The sequence below is a fragment of the Neodiprion fabricii genome, chromosome 1 (assembly GCF_021155785.1).
Source record: "Neodiprion fabricii isolate iyNeoFabr1 chromosome 1, iyNeoFabr1.1, whole genome shotgun sequence".
Classification (NCBI taxonomy): domain Eukaryota; kingdom Metazoa; phylum Arthropoda; class Insecta; order Hymenoptera; family Diprionidae; genus Neodiprion; species Neodiprion fabricii.
This window is the reverse complement of record NC_060239.1, coordinates 693,824-709,441: the sequence shown is the minus strand read 5'-3', so window position 1 is coordinate 709,441 and position 15,618 is coordinate 693,824. Positions and strand designations below refer to the sequence as shown.

The following is a 15,618-nucleotide window of genomic DNA, read 5'->3' as shown; positions in this document are numbered from 1 at the left end:
CACCTTTTTTTTTTTTTGTTTTTTTTTTTTTTGTTTTCCATGCTTCAGGCCGAGAGTCTTTGCTGCACGCTTGTTAAATAAACACTGCAGGGTGAATCAAGGAGAATAGCTTCCTCGACGCTTCTAATTTCAAATGGGGTTTCCTACCATTTAGGTAATTGGGAATAGGGCGAAGCTGCCTTCGCCGCTTGAGGGTTGACTGTTCGAACAAGGGCGCAGCGGCAACAGCAGCCACAGCAGCCACGATGCAATCACGCGGAAAACCCGCTCGTAGAGCGTAATAACAATTTTAGTATGGCATGCACTTTTACGGTCGTCGGTACAGTAAATCCACGAAAGTGGCGAGATGTTGTTTGACAGAAAGAAAAGAGTCGAATGAACTCAACGCGTGCTCCGCGCACACTGTGAGGCGATAAAGCAGGAGCAAAAAACATTCTTTTTTATCAGCGCGTATCTCCACACGTATAACCAAATAATCTCCCGGACCCGGCGTCCACTTACTGTTGTAAATACCGTGCGTCGATGGGGTCTCTGGGCACGTTTTCCGAAATTTTATCACCCCCGGCAATTTTCAGGAACGATCGTCGTTTTCTGGACGAAGAAAATATGCGCGATGACCGGTACAACATGAGTTTACCTTGATAAAAATGGGGAAAAATACTGGAAACACTCCGAACGATTCGCAGACCGAGAGGCAAAAGGGTCTATTGATCGTTGTCGTCGATCCCACTTATTGTTGTTATTATATTATTTATTATATATAGTACTTATTCCCATTAGTCGAGATTACCTCGTAATTCAATTCCGTTTCAAAGGCCAGGCAGTTTTCTCCGACTCTCGAATCCGACCCTCTGAGGGCCGGGTACGCGTGGCTGGGGGGAGAAAAGGGCGCAGAATGCAAGAGGTTCGAAATGGCTGGGCGCGGAAGGACGGGAGAGGAGACGCGTGCAGCGTAGGCATTGCTTCGATTCACTTCGCTCGGTTCCCACACCCTACCTCGGAGTCAAAGAGACTAGATCTATTGTAACTGCCTTTCGGCACCATACGTTAGGCGAAGGGCGTTTAGAGCCCCTTATCCTGTCTCGGATTGCCTCGAAGGCCCCGCCTAGCGATGTCGAATAAAACTTCATCCCCTAAATTGTCGTTAATTGAAAATCCTGGATTGAGATTGAGATTGAGATTGGGGTCGAGAATCGGTCGTATCAAACTTTTTCAAATATATTCAACATCGTCTCTCGTCTTTGTTTGGAAGACAATTCAGCCCTATAGCTACGTTATACCTTCTATACGTGTATAATTCAGCTATTCAAACGCAAAGAGATAACGAAAGATGAATAATCTTCGCCTGTCATTAATTAAAATGTTATACACGCCACGATTCACAGACAGCGTTTGAAATTGTTCAGCGTATGATTAATTGGTGATGAAAAAGTTTCATTCGTTTTTTTCCTTCTTTTTTTTTTTTGCAGTATCCGACAGCTGGCAGACATTTTTTTTTGTTCCATATTAGTATAAATGATCCATTAACATTAATATGAGCGTCCAACGGTATATAGAAAAATGTTATTTCACAATCAAGGACCGCTGTTAATATGTGTAATTGTCAAATTTACATTGACAGAAAATTAACGTACGAAATATCACGAATATACCTGAGAGAAGTTTTTTCAAACCCAAATTTACACCGCTCTTATTTACTTCGGTCTCGTTTCTTCGCCGCTCTATACCTGCCACATAAGGTTTGCTGCGGGATGAGATGAAACGATAGTGAAAAAAGCGGGAAAGACATTGTAAAAAACACACCAGCTAATAGACAATTCTGTCGATAGATACAAATGAAAACAGTCCGAAGGTATAATAGAGAAGCAGAGCTGAAGGGCGAAAGAGACCCTTGGAAAATCGTTGCTTAGCGATGAATAAAGGGAGGAGACGACGGAGTATAGGAATAAGGAAAATCAAACAAAGAGCGAACAACTGAATTATCTAAGAGAAAGGGAATCCCGAGAGATACGCGAAACGGGGGCTCGCGGTAAAATAGCGAGATGAATTTACCTTGAATTTCTCAATCCTTCGATAATACCCGCCCTAGCTGCCACAGGATCCCAAAGGACTTTGAGTCGTCACAAAGGACTCCCGCCTCTCTTTGCAAACTCAAATTCTTTTCTCGATTATATCGCAGGACAATGCGGTAAGCAATGTACGTCTTGCACTCGCAGACATCTAATATTTTACTGAAACGTTCTTTGGGAGAAAACTTGTCCCAATCTCATTCTCTCTTTCTACATCGTCTGCGGTTGTTTTTTTTATAACAAAAAGATCCCGGGGTTCAGATTGCGCCATTTATTTTCTACTTATTCTCTGACGAGGAATCATGCACCCCTTTGCTCTGCTCTCAGCACCTGTACACGCCGTCGAAAATGATGAATCACCCTGCTTCGCTTCGAGGCAAACATGAGAACAAAAATAGAAACAATAAAAATATGGCATTAACATCGTCAGACTTGCGCAGTTGCTACTTACGGAGAAAACATCCAGACATCGGGAGAAAAAACTATTATTGCACAATTTTAGGATTTAGGACTTTCAGAATCAGCGTATATTTTGTTGACAATGTTTTACTAAATTTCGAAAATTCCTAAAGATCGTTACGGCAACGTTACTAACTTCATCCTCATCTATTTTCCGTATAACAAGTGCAGGCTGTGCGTACAACTCGATTCGTTTTATTCAATTTATACCATCCCGCAGCTGTCGTTTCAGAAATTCGTCCACGTACACATAATTCCAGTCAATCATTTTTCCCTTTAAATGGCCGCACTTGCGCCGTTCATTCGTTTACCCGTACGATTTCAGAATAAATATGAAATCAAGTGAAAAATCGTGCATCCAGCATCGTCTGAAATCAAGATCGCGTCGTATATACAGTAATAGCAAAAATAGACTTCACAAAGTGCACGCGTATTCAGAGTTCGCTTTGCCCGTCGTGGTCGATCGCCTTTGTTCTTCTATATTCGTCTCGCATAGTTAATTATTCCACGACGACGAGCAGCAATAAATTTAATTCCATTTCGCTGCATGCACCGGAATGCCGTTTCATAAAATACGGAGAAATAAATTCCAATTCAACTTTTCGGATTTCAGACAAAGCGGAGAACTCGTGGTTAAGCTGCTACGCACACGTAGAGTCCGAGTATACATATAGTTCGCAGAAAAAAAAGGGAACAGAAAAAATGAACAGGGGGATTAATTGACGCAGAGCAGAGTTTTCCGGCGCCAAAAAAAAAAAAAATAAAAAAAAGGGCGAAAAAAATACCAACGGTGTAGAAAAGAAGGGTGTATATATGGGGGGAGGAGGGCAGAATGGAGAAACGAGTATCGCGTGTTGTTACAGGCGACGATTCAATACCCTGGGTGAAACGGTTGATCCCATAATCCTTCGGGCGTTCGTTGTCTCGCTCACAATCCACGTACAGATCTATATATATTTATATATATTATAGAACGTTGCACGCGACGCGACACACGCCGTGTTCTCTCGCTCATTCTATATACTTCGTGCATATCCATGTCAGTTTTACGGTTAGGATTTACCCGTTATACGTTATAACGTATAATTCATTATTATTCAGCACTGAGCTTAGCAGCGACGCTAACGCGGTGAGGATATCATAGCACGGGCATTAAGCCGCGTAGTTATGCAGTGCACCTTATAAGTATGCACGGATAAATCACCTTGAAATCTATTAATTATTTTGAAAAATTGAATGAAACGCATTATCTGCACCCCTTTATTTTCAATGCAGGAATAGAATAGAACCATGCATGCACCTCAAACCTTCGGGGTGGTAATAATCTCGAAGAATAACTCGTGACTTTGGGGAGAAAACCGGAATTAATGAAAAGCCTTGCAAAATTGTGCGGAATATATATTCGCAGGGCATTGGCGGTGAGTGTAACGCATATCAGAGGCAGGCGAACGTCGCGGAAGCCTCGTTCTGTTCTCCTAAAATAACGAGGAGTGGCTATATCGGATTTCGCGGATCACGGGTCTTGCAGGCCCAAGATTGACCGAGGGTTCGGCGCCCATCAAAGGGGCGTAGATTCGTTCGATTTAACGAGATTACAAAGCAAACGTACTCTAAAAGGGTGCGTCGAAGCTATTAGGACGGAGAGCCGCGCGGGAGACTCGGCGAACAGCCTGACCGGCATAGAAAATGGCTCGGAGGGTGTACGAAAAAACCGCATCCTCTCCCAGGACACGTTACGCCGTCGTCTACGCAACACGGCGAACCTGCGAAGATCGATTCGCGCCGAGCGGATGATTAAAGGGGGTTGCTGATCGCGGTCCGCGAATTAAAAAGACGAAAAGCAAACAACACTGTATGCGACCCTCTTCCTCGTCCGTTTTTTTCCGCCTTTTTCTCTTCGGTTCGCCCTGCATCGGATGGAAGGGTAGGTGCAGGGTGACGACGACCCCGCGGGCCTCGCAGCCAGCCACACCCTGTATTGACGATACTCCCTTTACTCCCTTTGCTCCGACACGGGCATGCCGGAAGGCCGGATTCGTTTACCGTGTTTTTTTCAGGATTCATCCACGACAATGAAGCGTTTAATGAACCCGGGACGAAAGCAATTTACCAGAGTAGCGAGAAAACGCATCGCGCGCTTTGGTAACGAGGATAAGATGAAAAATACGAAAGCTGCAACGTGATAGTTGCGATACTTCGAAACTTCACGATTTCGGTATACGCCAAGAATCGTAGTAGAATAGCAAAGATGGTTCTGGATACAGATTTCGTTAACGACGCTTAGCCAAATGCAAACCCTTTTATAGAATAACTTTATCATACGATTAAAGTTTGCAACCAATGTTGACCTGGTACAGATTTTCGGAATTCCGGTTATCAAATAGTTCTCAGAATCGTTGGTCAGGTTTCGAAATGATGGAAGTCAGCCAAAGTAGGGAGGTCCTTCCCACCCCCGAACATTGTAGAAATAGGTTTGTGTTTTGGCAACGTGGCGGTAACTGGATCTGCATTCTACTGATCAGCTATTGAAGATAACCTCGAGGATCCGATAGCGTGTAAAAAAGTGTGACTGTAAAATGTGTATCAATTACGAAATCACACCCCATAAATACCAGATCGAAAGCAATTGATAACGAAAAAGCTTTTTTTTTACCGCACGTTTCACGGTTACTCCGTTGCTTGTCTTCACACTCGAATTTACATCTCTCCATCAGCTTCCGTTCAACCCCGTCACGTAGCGGACCTTTGCATTCACTCGGGTACGCCCGAGTGCGATGGTGAAAGCCTTGCAGGGGCCGAATGGTAAGGAAGAGAGAGGAAAACCGAGTGGACGCAAATGGTCCGAAGGTGGATGCACGTGTCTTTCCAACTGTGGACCGATGTTCCAATTCACAATGTGTGTCCGAGGGTGAACAAAGGGTGAGAATTTTCAGACCCGGGGAAGGGTATCCGCCGGTCGAGAATCGGGCGAAAAGTATTTGGGAGAATCACGTTTTGGAAAGTTTTGCTACCCGAGCTCGCCTCGATCACGGTCATACAGTTCGCTTGGCAACATCAAAGGTTATGCGTTATGATATCAAGGGCATATGCACTGATCCCATTAACCAACTTCCGAATGGACGGTGGTGATCAAAGTTGGCCCAACAAGGTCCTCAGGCATTAGAGCCCAACGCGAGAGACCCACGCGGTGTGTAAATAACCAACTAATTGCTACCCCACTGGTAATTATTAGATTCGCAATTTCGGGACGAGGGATTTCGCTCTATGGCTGGACTCGTGGTAACCAGGAGAGCGTGAGGTCCGTCTCTCAAAATTAGCAACCATCCCCACATAAGTCGACTCCGTGCAAGGTGGCCGTTGGCTTAGCAAGCGGGCTGCAGCCCGGGGCTGAATGTTGGGAAGTTGTTGCTGCCGTAGTAACGATAACGTACCGAGTTAAATGAGTACGAACGAGGACCAAATGAGTTTGTTCGCCAGTTTAACTAGCGGCACCGCTGGAATGATACCGCGGCGCCTATAACTAGGGCGTAAAGTGAATTATTTCTCACACCCCGACAAATTAATTACACGCATTTGTACCGACGATTTATAAACTGCGGCGCATGCTCACGCGCTGCATACGGTACGGAAAATCTTGCTGAGGCAGGATTGTTGCTCGATTGTATCGTAGGACTTTTTCCGCCCTGGATGTCGTCGCTTTTGCAACTCGACAAGAACGGTTTGTCGCGAAACTCGGCGTTCAATTGAAGTAAATGGTTCAGCACGCTCGTCGAGTCCGACAATTTCGACACCTACGCCCGTCAGACAAAGCGTCACTGATTACCGTAAAATGAGAAACGTCGAAGTAGAATCTCTTGCAGGACTATTTTTCCTGTCTCGATTGAGTCCGCCGTACGTCCACTCGACGTGCATTACGTAGGTACAAATCTCGCTATTTCTCGATAAATTTCAACCAACTGCACAAAACGTGTCAAACTTTCAGCGTGCTCTTTTCTTTCCTCCACATACCTAGAAACCCCGGAATAATATCCGGTCAAGGTAAAGGCGTATTCGGTGGAAGAATTGAAAGCTACACGGAAATTGAAGCGTGCGGTGTGACCCTCGAGATTCGTTCCCATGATTTCCGCTCTCGAAAAGTTGGTAAATAATCGGGGACAATTAAGGGTATCTCGGACGGCCAGGGTGATAAGGAACCTGCAAAATATGTGATCAGAGTTCTAAGAGCCTGGTGGAAATGGCGGTTGTGAAACAAGGTGAAAATGATGCTTCCAAAAATACCCTCAAGTGGAACGAAGTGTATGAAATTACATGCTGTCTGGCTGACACCTTATGCCTGAAACGCTGGAAACGATCCGTACGTACGAGCAGGACGTTAAATTTATTACTCGAAGCATCGACGTTCATGTGCTCGGGCATCATCGATGATTGGGTCAATTAATATTCATCGGACCCGAAATCAATCCGTGTCTTCCGCCGAATTTGATGCATGATGATTCTGCGTCTCTCATTTGCGTCTCTTCTATTCATTGCCAAATTTTCTTTTTCTCTTTTTTTTTTTATAATTCTTCGAACAAGCAGCCAGCACGATATCACAAACGACGAAGCAAATATTACCGAACGTGTCGATTCTAACTAGGCATCCCAATTTCATTTGCGACCCCAAAGGGCGGACGTGGCTGACATTTCCCTGCAGATATAACTCACCACACCTACAGAAAGTCAGGACTTCCCCGTTGCTTCCCTTCCCCACAAACTGGGCTGGTCGTTAATTTATGTACCGTCACGTAAATGATAATTAACTTTCGGTCACTGTTACCGTACAGTATGCAGACCAAATTGGGAAAACTTTTGTAACGGCGCGGCGCGGCCGGTTCCACGCGTGTCCCGAAATTTTTAATACGCGTGTCACCGTAATTCGAAACTAAGAACCGACTGGAGTACGGTTATTTTTCGCAGTTTTTCTGTACGTATGAATATTCGCACAACGCTCGAGAGGGAATGTTTTCAAAGACCGCGGCAACGCGTCTTGAGAAACTTTTCCAATTACCCAGTTTTATATTAACCAGAGCAGTTGACTGTGGCATTTTTCACATACAGTAAAATGGCGCGTAAGTATTAAATACTTTAATCAGTAGTCGTGATAATAAAAATATTATCATTGACTTTGACGGCTTGGAGAATAAGAAACGCAGAAAATTTCATTGTCTTGGTGTAAAAAATATCATTCCACAAGTAAATTCAAAATGTTTATTTTAGCTTGAAGCATTGAAAGAGATCAAAGGCGCAGCCAATATTCTCCACGAAATATAGATACGAAGAGAGTATTTGACTCATCGTCGAAGAAGAATGAAAAAATATATTTTGCTGAAAACGCTAAAGACTCGGTGTGGAATCCGGGATGCGCTTTGAAAAAGCGGCCGTAAATAATGCCAAACAAATTATACGCGGCGAAGGGTGTGGTGGGTTTTCCGCACAGCGTTGAATAGAGCAATTTGAAATTCGTGGTAACTTTGGTAATTGGTCCGTTACCTAGGTAACCCTACCCTAGCCTCGCAATTATCGAAGGGTAGTCTTCTCGATAGGCGTTAAACGCGGGAAATGGGATTGTGACGGTAGATCGGCTCCACGAAAGGCGAGAGCAAAAGCACGGTCGGGTCTGCTGATTCACGGATGCCTCGCGAATTCCTCAGAAGGACGTCGGCGAAAGGATTCAAGTGGGGAAATGACGTGCGGTTGGATTTGAGTAACAGTCGTCAGTGCCACGGTGAAATTTTTGCAAAAAATAAAGTCATTTGTTACCTCTATCTGACAACGGAGAAGAAACCGCGGACGGCGAACCCTTATTAGAGAACCGAGATGCTTTTTCAAACGAAAAGAAAAATTCCATCCCCCACGTGTCGGTTTAATGCGACCCCTCCTTAACCGCGTGCATTCATTAATCAATCTTGCGTACGAAACCTGTTGTGCAATAAATTTCCACTGCGCACCAATGAAAACATTTGATAGATACTCGTTCTTATCGCGTGACAGATGTAAGCTGATCATTTGGTATCATTTTTCGATCAAATTTCGAAGATCAACGAACCGATTGATGCAACTATTTGACAAGGACTTAATTTTGCGGATGTAGATGCCTGGTCTCAAGGAAACAAAAATTAATTAACGTACAAAAGACTGTCTCCGGTATCCATATTATTTTTGTAAACCACTTCAGGCGTCGCGTCGCGTCCCGTCGCGACGGTTCGTTTCGTCGCCTGATTTATATTCGACCGTTTTGCAGCAACGACGTAGAACGTTCTCAGCTGTCTGGATGAGAGCTCCTCCATCCTCCCGCGGCGTTGAAACCGAGCGTCGCTACGGTGTGTAACGAATGTCAAGATTTTCCTCCAAGAGGATTTCTGCGCCGAAACGAAACTAAGCGAAATGAGGTCCTGTCTTCCCTACACTCTGTTCATTCACTGACAAGATATTTCTCTACCAAAACTAAAACGACTTCGAAAGGAACGGAAAACAGGAAACAGGAGCGGGGGGAAAAAACCTTAAGTCTGGCACCTTCCACACCGCGAATACTCTTCCCGCAGCAGCTATTCAAACTGTCACCCGTCAGACGAAAAGCACTCCTCCAACTGTTTTTCCTCTCTCTTATTTCACCTCCGTGATTCACCGCAAGTGTTGTACGAAGATAGGCAGAATGCTGGATTGAAGCCATTTTCTTTGGAAATGATACGCAGGTACCTGCGTATTCACCTCAAGAAAGAAGGGAAACAATTGGGAGTGACGAAACAAAGCAAAAGAAAAATAAATAAATAAATGAAGAGGAGGGCGAGAGCGTCGAAGTATAAAGAGGCGCGGGGACACGGCAAGGACCGTCTGCCCGGCATGGCTTGTATAGGTACCGAAGAAATTCAGCAGGAAAGTAACCAGGTTAAGACCATCTGGCAGCCGGCATTGGGACAATGGTAATAAATGAGGCAACGGGGAGTCGTTCGAACGACGATAAACAAAGGTTAACGAGTGTTTCGGGAATCGGAGAATCGGAGAATCGAGGACCGGAAGTGCGTTCTGTCGCCATCTTTACCTAGGGGCTAATAAAATTTCCACAGATAGAAACATGGCTCCGAGTAAGCCGTGTGCTCACCGGAACGATGACATAACTCTACCGGTAAAGAACTCAGAAGCTCGAGGTGTCCTTCAACCTTTCGAGAAAAAAAAAAAAACGCGAGACTCACGAAAAGAGAGAGAGAGACAGAGAGAGAGAAAGAAAAGAATAAAACCGATCACTTCGTTAATCTTTCTCATTTGGAGAAGAGGAGCAAGCGGGTGAAAGGTTGCAGAGAAGCGAATACACCTAGACTCTGATCCCGGTCTGAACCCCGTTAATTCCTGTATACATATACGTTATACGGATGAATCTGACATCGAGATCTCTGGCGGTTCGAATCTCGGTTCTGTGATTCCGGAATAACGGCGCAGGGAACCGTCGCCGAGGCTACGACATCAAGGAGTTAGCGTGTATATTAGGCGAGATATAAGCGAGCCAATTTACACGCGCACAAAGCAGACACCGAATGTGGCCGGGGATCGGTTGTTGTTATTATTATACGTAGTTGAATATTCCGCCCCCCTTTCACCTATGCACGAGTAGGTATAATTCGCCGGCTCTCCGCGAACCAGTCATATCCGTTATCTTACGCGTCTTTCACGGGCGATACGAGAGCTGCCAGATAAGGGCAAGATATAGGGGTCGAGTTAACTCGAGGACCTCGACGTCGCCGAGGGGAAGACACCGATTCTAATTGCAGGCGGGCGGCCCGGAGTCGTTGATTGCGGATGCGGAATATTGCAGACTGGAATTTCGCGTCGCGGTCGAAAGAGGTATGAAATAGGCTTCGGATCGAGATAAAGTCTTCGCTCGGGTCCCAGGTGGCATTGAAAGACGATCGATGATCGAGGTTACGCGCCTGTTTTTCCCCCCCTTTCACGGAGCGGCGTGGCAGGGCGATATGAAAGTGATAAATTCTTATAGAGTCCGTTCTACCGTTGGACGGTCAACTGGCGGTGTCAACCTTTCCTCCCTACGTCCGACCCTTGGATCAGACACACTTCGAAGAGGTGAACGGTGAGGAAGACACGGATGACGGTAGGACAGAGAGCGACGAGACACATTGATGCATGGGCAAAAAGAAAACGGGGAACCGGAAGTCTCTTCAGAAGGGCCAACTTCACCCAAGAATTTTTTACCCACACCGATGATAAGATACCGCGAATATTATTACACGTGACAGATAAAAAATACTCGCTTGGACGATTTTTAGCGATCCGATCTCGAAATACGAACGAATTCTTCAAGATTGAACAACGATACGATTTGTGTCATTTATTTGTTTATTTCTTTTTTTGTTTCTTTTTCTTTCATACAGGGACGAACATCTTCGACTGATCGAATCTTTCCTCGTTCTCCCGGATAAAAATGGTTCGAAAGCGAAAGCTTCCCGCATCCCTTCGGTCGGAAAATTGTCTCACAATTCGAGAATAGTATACGGGAAATATTTCATACGGGACAAGCAACTTTCACGCATGTGAATGATTGTCCCAGGCAAAAAGGGTCCGTCGGACTGACGTCGGATCGTGGATCACCACGTCGAGTCCGTTCGACAAGTGTCCGACGAACGATTTCAGCCGAAGGGACGGCTGAAAAAAAAACGCAACTGATCAACCGTTGAGTTTCCGCACTTTTTGTTTCGTTCGCCGGGATGAATCCGAGTGCATTGGACGCGACGAGGTTCAGGCGGCGCGGTTTCCAAGCTGACATAAATCTCGAGGCGTCCATTAGCGCGACACTATGTTCCCGAAAGTGAGGGGGATGATGGGGGCGGAAATGGGGGGGCGAGGGAAGCCGGGGGCTGTATATCGCACCTATCGAGGGCGAGAGTATCCACCCTGTGACACGGATCTCGCCCCGGTGGCATCGTGCCTCAGGATCCGCCCTGCAGGGGCGCCGCATTGTGCCCCCGAAGATACGGACCGAGTCCCTCGCACACACGCAGTAAACACGCATTTGTACCCATCATTTCGACCCCGTTCGTTCATTCAGCTTCGGTACGTTCCAAGGTTGGGACGCGTATTACTTTTTTTTTTTTGGGGTAGGATTACAGCTTCGACGGTCTAAAATCGTATCTATTGTTAGAATATTCTAACCATTTTGTTATTAATTTTAGTGAAAAATTTCCAAATTATTCTTCAAACTATGAATAATTAATCTCTCAAACTCAAATTACTTTGATTGTTTTCATTTTCCTTAAAAAAAAAAAAAAAAACTCCACAAATATGTATGATTTTAGACCGTCAAAGCTGTACCCTCACCCTTTAACGAGATGCGTTGGACGCCCCTCGTTTTACCCACGCGACATCGTGTTTCACCAAGTTTTATACACAACGTCGCGGAGAAAACAAGGAACGATCTTTTCAACTTTGCGGTACTAACAATTAGTCCTCCTTTCGACATCGTCGTCGGGGACACGAATCTTCCGTTGAATTAGCCCGCGATTACCGTGTTTAACGCGATTACCTATCACCGGAGTCCGGAGTTCAAGGACGCGAGGAAGAGAATTTTGAACCAAGACAAATATACCTGCATGCGGATAGTAGCGGCCTCGAAACGGCGTCGCGTCGCCTTGAAACACACCCGATGATAAATCCCGGCTTCTATCCATGCAGCTCTGTTCCGAGAGCAATAGATCCCATTGAAAGGGTCACCCGCAGGAGCTGGCGAGGGTTTTAATCGCGAAGGTAGAGAGAGGCCAGACGCGAGTCGATCGGTTATCAAAGATTCATCGCTCGGGAATTTTTAACCTTCCGCAGGGACGATAAAACCTCCCATCTACAGAGTGGTCGAGTACTATCGCTGCGAGGCGCTTAATTCTTTTTCCCGATAGTCTTCAACACATTCTCTCGAATTACGTTTGCATGTAGAGAGAGGCGAGTTATCTGCGCCTCGTTACATTCACAAGCAAAGTGTTCCAAGTCGATCTATCCGATTTTATTTCTTTTGTAATATGTTATAGTAGACTAAAAACTAAGCATTAATGGCATATGAAGACGAAAAAAAAATACGTGTGGCTTAGTTTTTAGTCGACCGTAACATATTGGAAAAGAAATTAAATCGGATATATCGCCCGGGGATACCTTTCTTGCCGGTAGAAGTATTCTTGAAAATATGGAAGTTCTCGTTTCCGCTTCAACGATGTATGTAAATTATAGGTAGGTACAGTATTATAATTACTTTCGACAATGCGAATCTCACATGCGAACAGAGAAACGTATAAATTAAAAAGAAAAATTGCATACACTGGGATGAAAAACCGTTGTTGAAACTTCGGTCGCGGAAAGTAAGATAAGAACTACAGATTTCGATATCGAATTGAACGGGCGAGAGAGGCTGACACCTACCGTTCCCCAGATATACGTGACGCAGGGTAAGGAGCTTTGAAATTCAGGAGAATGCTGACATATTTCCCCCTCCTACCTTTCCTTGATTTTCAGGGTTTTTCTTTTTCTCTTTCCTTCTACCTATTTATTTTCCATTTCGACCCTGATAGATCCACGCGTACAAGACAAGCCGTCGACCGACGCGCACGTACCGCGCAGTGCGGAGATATAGTTATTTTTTACTTTGTTTTCCTGTTCTTTCCAATTTTTTATTTATTTTTTCTTCATTTCTTTGCTCACAATTCATTTTTATTTTTCGCCAGAAACACGCCGACCAAACGAAAAAAACCACTCAACTTCTGCCACGGTCCCGTCTTTTTCTACGTCACGACTCCTCGACGTTGCCAGGCGACTCTATAAAAAAAAACGATTTGCAAAAAGCTTGTTTCTAGATACTGTCGATCTGATCTGACGATACCGTATCAGTCTTATTTCTTTTCACTTGCTTTGAAAACGAAATATGAACACAACGAGCTGCCAAGATGTTTCACAGCTGAATATTTTATCGATACCAATGTAAAGGCTATTGAATCATAATTTTTTGTCTCTGCAAAAAAATATATATGCCCGCGAGAAACTGATTACGTGATAATATCTTCATAGAGAAATGAAGAAACGGAGCTTGCAGTGTGACGGTTGCGTGTGGGTGATACTTTGATTCCCGCCGATGCGCCAAAGCTATAAGGGCCCTCGCGAGAAGAGGGAGAAAAGAAAGCAAAAAAGGGAAAAAGCGGCGAGTTGAGCAAAGAAAGAAAAGACGAGTACCGTCTGAAAAAGAAGAAAAGGGGGAGGAAATAACGGAGATTTCGGAGTAGCAGGAAGCTCTCTCGGGCATCGGCGGGGCCGAGACATCGGGGACAAGGCCATTACCCACCCATTTCCCGGCATACCGATTGACTGCAATTACAACATCCCGCGACCAATCCCAGCAGAACTCTGGCAGTGTCTCCCTTTTCCTCCCATGAATTTCATCCTTCCTCGGCTACGCGCTTCAAGACGAGTACACAATAATCTCTGCGAAAGATCCAGAAAAACATGGCGAAGTAATAGGTAGCTGCCAAAAACGTGTACAATAGCGAGAAGAGTCTGCAAACCTCGGTAAAAATTTATACCCATCTTCGGGTTTCCAAAAGACCCAAGAGACTATTTCCCGTAGCTGAAGAATATCGCTTTCGCCACAGACTTTCAAAATGATATGGGAATAGAATACGAAGAAACGGAATAAGAATGAGGCGATGTATAAAACAGTGAGAGAATAGAAACGATCGAGAGTCGACCTCGTCGCAGATGGTCGAGAAGTGAGGAAAAAGAATATCAAAAAAAAAAGAAATAAGATGGAAAAAAAGATGGAAAAATACGCGCTGCCTATGCGATGAGTATATTACTCTACCTACTACACGGTTGCTGCGATACAACCCTTATCTTTATGGCTTTTCTGGAGGCCCATTGACTGCGACGAGGCAATAACACGCTGTAGGTACTCCTCTTTGAAATGAGCATTACCCCCACGGACTCCGACGTTAAATTCATTTCGAATTTCACCCAAGACCCGGGGAGGAGATAAGGACGGGAGGAAAGCAACCTTTTAGAACTTATCTGCAGTACATCAACTCGCAACCTAACCGCGCGAATACTTGCACAGAGGAGTGAAATAAATAAAATCTCAAGAAGAATACCTGCACCCTTTAGGGCTCGAGGGGTGAAAAATACTCCGTATAACGCTAAATTCTGGGCATATAATAATAATGCCGAGATAGGGGCAAGCAGGTTAAGACCAGGAGGACTCCGACCTTTAATCTTTATTACGAAATTCTCCTTCAGATACAAGAATAAGACAAAAAAGAAGAATGAAAAAACTCGCAAATTTGAAGACAAAAGAAAGAGAAAAGCAGGGTGGCGCGAAAACTCGACGAGATTGAGAGGATCGATTGGCGACGAACCACACGTAGATGAAATAGCATTGTTTTCGACTGCATAGGAAGCTTCGAGAATTTAAGCTCAAGGATTCGTTCGTTATTGACAAAGTCCACCAAGGAGGTGACGACGATCAACGCATATAAGGAAGCCGTAGCGAACAAGGGATGAAAAAAATAAATGACAAGAACCGGATAAATCGGCTTTCACATTGAAAACCGTCGAAGCCCGTTCCCGTAGGATCATTTGGTCGGTACGTGCGTGCAGAATGCCGGCGAATCCGGCTCACCGCGGCTTCGGGGAATATAAGTCAGCACCCTCGTACGAAGGATGACGGAATGTGTAACTCAGAACCAGGGATCTGCAAAAACTCAAGCATCCATACCCGCCGCGGCCGCGAAGTAGGGTAAGCATAGAAACGCACGTCAAAAGTATACCCACGCAGCAAAACACTCAACAATAAGAAGAGCCTACTCAGCCAACTCTGCGCTGTAATACACTTCATACATAAACATGTACTGTATACATCGAAATTTACTTCTAAAATGTCCAGAGCATTTCCAAAGAAACTGGTCGATCACCTTTACATACCCATGACGGTACAGTTTCGTATTCACGAGGAGAAATTTTCTGTACTTCCTTACTTTCTTTCTCCTGTATCTTCTCCCTCGAAAAACAAGGAGAAAAA

At 44.9% G+C, this 15,618-nt stretch overlaps 1 protein-coding gene across 1 annotated transcript in view; it reads right to left on the bottom strand.

The window, feature by feature from the left end:
- Window positions 1–15,618, bottom strand: part of LOC124178445 (protein timeless homolog) — an 87,567-nt gene that overhangs the window by 32,302 nt on the left and 39,647 nt on the right. The window lies entirely within an intron of this gene.